The sequence below is a fragment of the Bison bison genome, unplaced genomic scaffold, assembly GCF_000754665.1.
Source record: "Bison bison bison isolate TAMUID 2011002044 unplaced genomic scaffold, Bison_UMD1.0 scf7180017864032, whole genome shotgun sequence".
NCBI classification, from domain to species: Eukaryota; Metazoa; Chordata; class Mammalia; order Artiodactyla; family Bovidae; genus Bison; species Bison bison.
The window spans coordinates 5087404-5098273 of NW_011494604.1; the positions used below are offsets into that span (position 1 = coordinate 5087404).

General features: G+C 43.7%; 1 protein-coding gene across 19 annotated transcripts in view; it reads right to left on the reverse strand.

Annotated features, from left to right (window-relative positions):
* The window catches only part of PIGZ (phosphatidylinositol glycan anchor biosynthesis, class Z), a 25453-nt gene that overhangs the window by 10775 nt on the left and 3808 nt on the right, over positions 1-10870 (reverse strand). For 8 of the 19 annotated variants that reach the window (XM_010834352.1, XM_010834362.1, XM_010834351.1 and 5 more), the window contains 2 exons: positions 7611-7715; positions 2499-2780 (listed from right to left, as the gene is read on the reverse strand). The gene's annotated coding sequence lies outside the window, so the exon portion shown is untranslated. Of the gene's footprint in view, positions 1-384; positions 405-1352; positions 1370-2498; positions 2781-7610; positions 7716-10870 lie in introns of those variants that run through there. The other 11 variants (XM_010834367.1, XM_010834365.1, XM_010834361.1 and 8 more) reach the window with 6 other exon arrangements.

Genomic DNA, 10870 nt, shown 5'->3' on the forward strand with positions numbered 1-10870 from the left:
TTGACTCATTGGAAAAGACTCTGATGCTGGGAGGGATTGGGGGCAGGAGGAGAAGGGGACGACAGAGGATGAGATGGCTGGATGGCATCACTGACTCGATGGACGTGAGTCTCAGTGAATTCCGGGAGTTGGTGATGGACAGGGAGGCCTGGTGTGCTGCAATTCATGGGGTGGCAAAGAGTTGGACATGACTGAGCGACTGATCTGATCTGACCTGATCTGATGCAATATTGTTCTTTATAGCATCAGACTTTACTTCCATCACCAGTCACATCCATAACTGGGCATTGTTTTCTCTTTGGCTTCATCTCTTCATTCTTTCTGGAATTATTTCTCCAGTTTGGAGAAATTATCTTCTCCAGTACCATACTGACACCTACCAACCTGGGGAGTTCATCTTTCAGCGTCCTATCTTTTTGCCTTTTCATACTGTTCATGGGGTTCTCAAGGTACGAATACTGAAGTGGTTTGCCATTCCATTCTCCAGTGGACTGCATTTGTGCAGAACTCTCCACCAGGACTGGTCTGTCTTGTGTGGCCCTACACGGCATGGCTCATAGTTTCACTGAGCTAGACAAGGCTGTGGTCCATGTGATCAGTTTGATTAGTTTTCTGTTATTGTGGTTTTCATTCTGTCTGCCCCCTGAAAGATAAGGATAAGAGGCTTATAGAAGCTTCCTGATGGGTGAGACTGACTGGGGGAAACTGGGTTTTATTCTGATGGGCGGGGCCATGCTCAGTAAATCTTTAACCCAATTTCCTGTTGATGGGCAGGGCTCTGTTCCCCTCTTATTGTTTGACCTGAAACCAAACATGGTGGGGGTAATGAAGATGATGGTGACCTCCTTCAAAAGGTCCCTTGCATGCGCTGCAGCACTCAACGCCCCAACCCCGCAGCAGGCCACGGCCAACCCACGCCTCTGCCAGAGGCAGAGTGTACCATCTCGGGTGAACAGAAAAACAGGTCTGACAAAAAACAGGTCTGTTTGTTACTCCTCCAGAAAAACATATGGTAACTGCTCCCTGGCTTCGATATTTTAAAGCTTGAACTTAAACAGCTATTGTTCACAGGTGTGATATCAAGTCACAACAGAGGAGACAAGACAAAGTGAAGCAACAGAACAGGAATCTGGCAGATGCCGACCAGGAGCCTCCTGATACTGAAACCTCACAGAGCTTAAAATATAAGTTTTGGGGCCTCAGCTTGAACTTTACAACTGAATGGTACAGACTATTTTTCCAGAGCCAGTGAATATCCTGACTTTTAGAGTTTTCAGATAGAAAAGAAAGAAAATAAAGTTTAGTCACTCAGTCATGTCCGACTCTTTGTGACCCCGTGGACTGTAGCCTACCAGGCTCCTCTGTCCTTGGGATTTTCCAGGCAAGAGTACTGGACTGGGGTGCCATTGCCTTCTCCAGTGGATCTTCCCGACCCAGGGATCGAACACAGGTCTCCCACATTTCAGGCAGATGCTTTACCGTCTGAGCCACCAGGGAAGTCAGATATCTTTCAGATAGAAGATGAGGTCAAACTTAGTACTGGGATGTAAAGGTTTAATCAATATATATATATATTTTTTTCATTAACAGCCAGTATGATACTGCAGGACAGTGCAGGGACTTGCGGTGGAGACAGGGGTAGGGAAGAAGCACAATGTCCATCACAGAGGACAGACTTTGCAGGCCTGCAGGCCTGGCTAAGATCCCAACTCTGCCCTTAGGTAGCTTGTTGCCTTGGACAAGCTGCCTATATCCCTAACCTCAGACTCCTCATTGACAAAGTCAGATGATAATATTAAGCTCATAGAGTTGAGGGAGATTTGAGAGCTGATGCATGGTGGTCAGTGGTACAGAATCCACCTGCCAATGCAGGATATGCAAGAGATGCCAGTTCAATCCCTGGGTTGGGAAGATTTCCTTGGAGTAGGAAATGGCAACCCACTCCAGTATTCTTGCCTGGAAAATTCTATGGACAGAGGAGCCTGGCGGGCTACAGTCCGTAGGGCCACAAAGAGTCGGACACAGCTGAGCATGCATGCACACACGCACGCACGGTGGGCACTTAGCATGCAGACTCCACGTGTGTAAGCGACTGATGGGAGACTGCTAGTATTATTTTCAGTTGAGGCACAAATAATAAAGCTGCTCCAGACACCTAGGTGTTAGTTCACAGTGTCCTTAGGAGCTTCTGAAGGTGAAGGGGCCTGGAAAGCCTGAAGAAAGAGGTAAAGTGAAGTGAAGTGAAAGTTGCTCAGTCATTTCCCACTCTTTGCAACCCCATGGACTATACGGTCCATGGAATTCTCCAGGCCAGAATACTGGAGTGCATTGCCATTCCCTTCTCCACGGGATCTTCCCAACCCAGGGATCGAACCCTGGTCTCTCACATTGCAGGAGGATTCTTTACCAGCTGAGCCACCAGGGAAGCCCTGAAGAAAGAGGTAGACCACTACAGATTGGTAGGTGGCAGGTTTAAGAAGCAAAGAGAACCTACTTACCAGGCTTGTCTTGGGTGGCTGCAGGATAACAGACCTCCACACACCGCCTGCCAGAATCCTAAAGTTTACACAGAGGACTGAACTGGGCTCTGTTATATACACTGTCCAGACGGTCTCAGCACCACAGGACTATCAGAGTTCTGTTCTTGGGCAGTTTCTGGCGTGAGGAAGGCAAGCAGAACACACATTCCAATGGGGAGGGGGTTAGGGGCCTCCAGTGGCCAGAGTCCAGCTCATGGGTCACATGCTCTCCTCGGTCTCCTCCAGCACTTCTACTGACTACTAAAATAAACAGGATTTGCTTTAGTCCAATTGTCAAGATACATTTAGCATGGGTTTGGAGCTTTTCTCTAAGTAAAGAACTTTTACCGCATGATTAGATTAAAATACCAAATCCATTACGCTGACTGGGAGCACAGAAACCAGCCTGCCCTGCTCTGCTGTGAGTAGTTACAGAACAAGCCTGGGTCCCGAGTCTGTTCTGTTTTCCTTCTGCAGCGACAGGAAATTCATCCTGTTTAATGCTCACCATCTATTCCCCCTTCTGGATAATAGCACTTAGAATTCACATTCAGAACTTGCACTCCTCACCCTCTATCACCTATTTTCAGCTATGTGGCTTGGGATTTAATTCCATCCCCAGACCCAGGCATAGATCCTGAAAGGTTTAAGTCAAATAACATTTGCCATCCCACTGCCCACATTGATTGGTTCAGGGTGGAGCACATGACACACTGGTCTGATCAGAGGGACTCGGAAAAGTACTGGTAAAGATGAGTCATGGCCCTTCTCATCTTTGCCTGGCTTGGTGGGGTGAGGCTGCAGGGGTGGGAGGGATGTCATTCCTTTGCTGGTGAAGTGTGTCCTCTGCCCCTCCTGGGGCTGGGGAGCAGGTCTTGCACAGTGATTCCACTCTGACATTAAATTATATATTCACTGGCTGTCTGTCTGCTCAACTGGGAAAATCGTGCAGCCTTTGGTGTAGAGCACACCTCCCTGTGGGTTACACTTGGTACACGACCTTTAGGGTTGTGCTGGGACTTGCCTGAGTCTAATGATAGATCTAGAAGCAAAGGGAGTGGTGGGGGAGGGTCCTGAGGAGGAACAGCACTGTCTTGCAAAGCAGCTGCTTCAGGGAGGCCATTACAGTTTTCAATGCAGAGTTAATCCCCTCAGATGCATTAGTACTGGTCAAATAGTCTCATCAGAATTCAGGGACTCAACATCCCCATCTCTGTCAGGGTCTTCCAGTTTGTTCTCATTCCAACAGTATCCCATCTCTTCCCAGTCAATGCCCTCCTTTTAACAGTAGATACCATTGAGACTGGGAATTTAATTTGCCTTGTAACTCAGCCACTCACTGGGTGAGATACTGGGTTTGTTTTTCAGCAAGTTTGGGGGTCATTTTATGAGGATCTTGAGCTGGGAATTTGAAGTCATGAGCTCATCTTTTCTTTTCCCATTTTGTCCAGCAGTTAGGAACTACCAGGCACTCTCATTATACTATTTAGTTTAACTAAAATGTTTGAACATCACTCAAAACCTTGCCTGGAGTATCCAACAGCAATATTTTTCATGTTTCTAGTATCATCCCTCCATGGACTACCAGTACCCTCTTTACCATGTGAAAGAGTCATTAGTGCCTTGAACTCTAATCAGACTACAGATCCAGTTCCAGAAAATCCAGGATGTGTTCAGAGAATTCATCCTTAAGATTCTGTTCCTCTAGGGTAATTTCCTGCTGGAAACTAAATCCCACATGCTGCAATTCAGAGTTCACATCCCAGTATCCAGTCCCATCACTTCATGGCAAATAGATGGGGAAACAATGGAAACAGTGACAGACTTTATTGTCTTGGGCCCCAACATCACTGTGGATGGTGACTGCAGCCATGAAATTAAAAGATGCTTGCTGTTTGAAAGAAAGGCTACAACAAACTTAGACAGCATATTAAAAAGCAGAGACATCTATTTACTGACAAAGCTCTGTATAGTCAAAGCTATGGCTTTTTTCCAGTAGTCATGTATGGATGTGAGAGTTGGACCATAAAGAAGGCTGAGCACCAAAGAATTGATGCTTTGAACTGTGGTGTTGGAGAAGACTCTTGTGAGTCCCTTGGACTGCAAGGAGATCAAACCAGTCAATCCTAAAGGAAATCAGTCCTGAATATTCATTGGAAGGTCTGATGCTGAAGCTGAAGCTCCAATACTTTGGCCACCTGATGTAAAGAACTGACTCATTTGAAAAGACCCTGATGCTGGGGAAAGATTGAAGGCAGGAGGAGAAGGGGACAACAGAGGATGAGATGGTTGGATGACATCACTGACTCATTGGACATGAGTTTGAGCAACTCTGGGAGTTGGTGATGGACAAGGAAGCCTGGTATGCTGCAGTCCATGGGGGTCACAAAGAGTTGGACATGACTGAATGACTGAACTAAACTGAAAAGATCCCCTCTGCCACAACTAAGACCCAATGTAGCCAAATAAATAAATTAAAAAAAAATTCTACTCCTCCAGAACCACCTCCAGTACCAAAATCCAAAAGTCAAGGGTCAACCAGAGAAAGAGAATCAGTAGGAGACCAGTTTTAAGATTTATTGCAATGAATTGGCTTATGCGTTTGTGGGGCTGGCTAGGAAAGTCTGAAATCTGTAGGGCAGGCCATTAGGAAAGGCAGGCTGCAACTTCTGGGCAGAAGTTGAAGCTGCAGTCCACTGTGGAGAGTTTCTTCTTACTCAGGAAAACCTTGGTTCTGCTCTGAAAGCCTTTCAAATGATTGCATCAGGTCTATACAGATTATTATTGGAATAATCCCCCTTACTTGGGCTTCCCTAGTGACTCAGACGGTAAAGCGTTTGCCTGCAATGCGGGAGACCGGGGTTCGATTCCTGGGTTGGGAAGATCCCCTGGAGAAGGAAATGTCAATCCACTCCAGCACTCTTGCCTGAAAAATCCCATGGATGGAGGAGTCTGATAGGCTACAATCCATGGGGTCGCAAAGAGTCTGACATGGCTGAGCGACTTCACTTTCACTTCACTTTCCCCCTTACTTAAAATCAACTGATTATGGGCTTTTATGCATCTACAAAATACCTTCACAGCAACACTTAGTATTTGACTGAATAACTGGGAACTCTAGCCTAGCCAAGTGGACACAAAAAAACTGACCATCACACTGTAAATAATTCAGTGTTTATAACTGTGTTTGAATTTTAGATTAATGGGGTAATTCTTTATGTAACTCATTGATAACTTGCTTTTTTTATTCAACATTTGATAACAGTATTCACCAGGTTGTTCTCTGAAGCTGCAGTTCCTTTCATTGTTATATGTATTCTACTGGTGAATATACTAAAGCTTACTTACCCTTCTACTGTTATTTACCAGCTAGGTTATTGCCAGGGGTTTACAAGCTTTTCTTTTTTATTCTTAATAACACTCCTGTAAGATTCTTATTCAAGAGTTCTCTGAAGTACATACCTAGAATTGGAATCTCTGAGTCATACGGTATGCATACTTTATCTTTAAAAATATTTCTCGGTTTTAATTTCTAATATGGTAAATAGCAATACCTACACCTCACATAAAAAGCTCTTTGGGGGTCCTCAGTATATTTTAATACAATCATGATACTAAAATGTTTAAGATCAACTAGATGAGGGGCTAAATCTCCACTTTAAAAGAAAAAGTCAAATTTCATTATTATGAGAAAATAAGGAGGATAAATTTTATATTAAAATGAAGATGTTGTAGTTAAAGGAAGAAAGAATTCAGAAAAGAAATAATATTTTCAGTAAGATTAAGAAAAAATATAATGTTTTAGGCAAAAGATATATATGGGTATGCACACTTTTAGCTTCATCAAACAAGGCTGTTTCCCAAAGCAGATAGTGGAGAGCCCCTGTTTCATATGCTCGTTTATATTTTGTATTGTCTGATATTTGATTTTGTGAATCTTGTAGGTATTAGCATGTATTTCCCTGATTACTAACCTTTTCTTTTTTGGCTACACAGGATCTTAGTTCCCTGACCAGGGATTGAGCATGTGCCCACTGCAGTGGGAAAGCAGAGTCCTCATCACCGGGCCACGAGGGAAGTCCTCAACACCTTTTCAAATGTTTGTGAAAGGGTGTTCCTTCTATGGAATTCCTTTTGAACCATTGGCTGTCTTCTTCTTACCATGTATAGGAATTCTTTATATATTTTTTATATTTATTGCATGACAAGTATCCTTTTCTGGTTGTGCTATGCCTAATATTGATTATCTGTGCCTTCGTTTTTTATCTCTTAATCATTTTCACCAGAATTTTGTCAATGTTATGAATATTTTTGAAAAATCAGCTTCTGGCTTGTTCATCTTTTTAAAATTAATTTTTTCTTATATTTAGTTTTATCTCCCTTTTACTTTTTGGGGTATTATTTTGATATGGACACTTAGCTCATTAATTTTGAGACTTTTGAGCTCACTCATTTTTGAGCTTATTTTCTTATGAGAAATATTTATGGCTATACATTTTCTCTGAATACTATATTAACTGCATCCCACATGTTTTGTTATATAATATTTTCATCAGCTTTTGATTCTAAATATTTTCTAATTCCATTGTAATTTCTTCTTCAACTAATGGTTTATGGTTGAAGCATTTGTGTTTTTGATTAAGATTTTATTTTTATTATTTTATAATATTTATTTATTTGGGTGCACTGGATCTTAGTTGCGGCATGTGGGATCTTTAGTTATGGTATGTGGGATCTAGTTCCATGACCAGGGATTGAACTTGGGCCCTCTGCATTGGGAGCACAGAGTCTTAGCCACTGGATCACCAGAGAAATCCCCAAACTGAACTCTGGCCACTTGGTATCAAAAGTGGCTGTAGGCAGCAGGCCTTCATGAAAGAGAATATTTATACGCTGAAAGAAAACAGTTACAGGTCGGTTAGGCAGGGGCTGTGTGGGCGCTGCTTGTGCCTTCCTGGGGCCAGGGACGTATTCTCCTGGGCTGTGGCTCTGAGAAGTACACCCTCCCCTTGTGCTTATCCCGAGACCACCCAGAGCTTCTTGGCCAATGACCAGCTCTGCCACACCAGGGAAACTCCATCCCACACTCACCTGCTTATCCCCCTTGACCACGTGTCCCATCACTGTGCTTTCATCTGCTGTGTCTGTGTTGGAAGAGCTCTGGTCCCTAGGCTCCACCTTGCAATCTGGTCCACACTGTGGGGAAAGAGAACAGTCAAATTGTCCAGATGTATGCTGCCTTCCTTCCCCCAAGAACTAAAGCAAATAGATAAAAGAAAAAAGAAGAGAAAATAACTACCAGTCTATCTTCTTTGTCTAGGAAAAAAAAAATTCAAGAATGAGGACAAAACAAAGGTATTTTCAGGTAAACCAAAACTGAAAGACCTTCACAAGAAGATCCTAGGACATTTGAAAGGAGATAAATATATATACACAGAGAAGGCAATGGCACCCCACTCCAGTACTCTTGCCTGGAAAATCCCATGGATGGAGGAGCCTGGTGGGCTGCAGTCCATGGGGTCGCTAGAGTCGGACACGACTGAGCGACTTCACTTTCACTTTTCACTTTCATGCATTGGAGAAGGAAATGGCAACCCACTCCAGTGTTCTTGCCTGGAGAATCCCAGGGACAGAGGAGACTAGTGGGCTGCCATCTATGGGGTCGCACAAAGTCGGACACAACTGAAGCGACTTAGCAGCAGCAGCAGCAGCATGCATATATACACACATGTAGACGTATACACAAATATATATCCGGCTGAAGGAAAAATGACTTCAGAGGAGAGATCTGAGATGGAAGTAGGAGTTGGGCCTTAGATAGGAGACATCCAGAAGGTGGAGTCGAGTGGAGGCCATCCTCCTGCTGCACTGCTTTCTTCTGGTGGTAAGGTCAAGGAGGCGGGTAAGTTTTCTCAATCAGCACTCCAGTTTCACTTACCAGTTTCGTTAGGGTGCTGACAGGGAGCAAAGATCTTTGGGTTATGAGGTCACAGCCCCATTGCTGATTCCGAGGTCACAAGTAATACGTTGTGTTTCTTTTAAAAAAAATGATTTATTGGAGTATAGTTGATTTACAATGTTGTGTTTGCTCTGTGTCCTTGAACTTAATCATTGCAGGAGTGGCTTCCTGTGTCCCACCCTCCTGACAGGGGGACAAAGGTAGTAGCTCCAACAATGGGTCAGTTTTGCAGCTTCTAGGAGACGTTCCTGGAGGGTCAGCTTGAGCCTGCCCATCCAGCACCTCTGAAGTTTTCATAAGCAACTGTTTTCCTATATGAAACTCCTTGGGGATTAAAAAGTACATGATTGTTGGAGAATATCAACAAAAACTCTGACTCAAAACGGTGTAAACAATTTATCACGTCACATAACAAGACGAGCAGAGTTTGCTGCTGCCAAGGTTCCTTTGGGCTTCTCGGTGATCTTTGTGATTCTGCCTGTCTTGTTATGTAGACATCACCCTCACGCGGGCAGCAAGATGGCTGGTGCCCTTCCAGCCATCCCATCTAAACAAGACAATGTGGAGAAGAGTCTGTGTTTTTTATGCATGTCTTTTTTTGTTGTTGCTTCTTTTAAAATAGTTTTATTGACATATAACATGCATACAATTCATTTAATGTATATAGTTCTGTGATTTTAGTATATTCACAGATATGTGTAATCATTATCATCATCTTCAGAATATTTACCTCCAAGAAGAAACCTCATATCCCATTCCCCTGCTTACCACCCCAGCCCTAAGCCCCGACTAATCTATTTTCTGTCTCTATAGGTTTCCTGTTCTGGACTTTCATATGAATGGAGTCATATAGTATGTGGTCTTTGGTGGCTGGCTTCTCTCACTTAGAATGTTTCCAAGGTTCATCCATGTTGTAGCAGGTATCAGTACTGATTTCCTTTTTTATGCTGCTGCTGCTGCTAAGTTGCTTCAGTCATGTCCGACTCTGTGCGACCCCATAGACGGCAGCCCACTAGGCTCCCCCGTCCCTGGGACTCTCCAGGCAAGAACACTGGAGTGGGTTGCCATTTCCTTCCCCAAATAGCCAAGTGCTATTCTATTCTATGGCTATGCCACATTTGTGTATCCATTCATCTGTTGATGACTATTTGAGTTGAACTTCTAGATATCGTGAATGCTGCTGCTATAAGCACTTGCCTAGAAGGTTCTGTGTGGAAACACAGTTTCATTTCCCGTGGCATATGTCTAGGAGTGGAACTGCTGGGTCACATGTTAACTTTGTGTTTAGTCATTTGACAGACAGCCAGGTTCTTTTCCAAGTGCTTCCCACCATCAGTACAGACTCTGAATTTCCCAAATCATGACCAACATTTGTTGCTATCTGGCTTTTTAAATTCTAGTCATCCTAGTGGATGTGAACTGGTATTTATTATGGTTTTGATTTGCATGTACATCTCTTTAAATCAAAGGAATCATTTCCAGATGTCCCCCACCTGACTTTTCACTAAGTCCCATTGGCCAGAAGGGTATCAGATACACCTTCCTAAACCAATCAGTGGCAAGGGAAATGGGATTTCCATTGAGGACCCATTTCCTGGTTTAAAGTTGGGGCACTTGGCTGCCACCTTTAAGGCACACAGACATCCAGAGAAGAGGGCTTTCCCTAACAACATCAGGTTCTATTAGAAGGAGGAAGTGAGACAGAGGATTGGCCGTGTAGCTACATCATGTGTGTGGCTTCTATGACACCAGGCTCTGATTGATGGCTTTCCTTCTTTTCCTCTGACCATTTCTTCTTAGGCGCCTCTTCCTCTGTCCACTACTGTCCACGAAGTACTTCCTCCTCATCATCCACACTCTTTGGGGCATCTCATTTATTTTCATGATTTCCATTTCCTTTTGATGACTTCAGAAATTGTTTTTCCTGAGATTCAGATTTACTAATAATAAATTAAAAAAATAATAGAATTGCCATTTTAAGATACTTATGCTCCAGGCAGGGGCTTCCCTGGTAGCTCAGCTGGTAAAGAATCTGCAATGCAGGAGACCCTGGTTCGATTCCTGGGTTTGGAAGATCCACTGGAGAAGGAATAGGCTACCCACTCCAGTATTCTGGGGCTTCCCTGGTGGTTCAGCTGTTAAAGAATCCACCTGCAATGTGGGAAACCTGGGTTTGATCTCTCAGTTGGGAAGATCCTCTGGAGAAGGGAACGGCTACCCACTCCAGTATTCTGACCTGGAGAATTACATGGACTATGGACTATTCCATGTAATTCTGGCATGGATTTTCATACTGTAAAACTGACAAAGAGTCAGACTGAGCAACTTTCATGCTCCGGGCACAGTACGTTATCTCATTTTACTCTCATCACAACCCTAAAATTCTATTCTT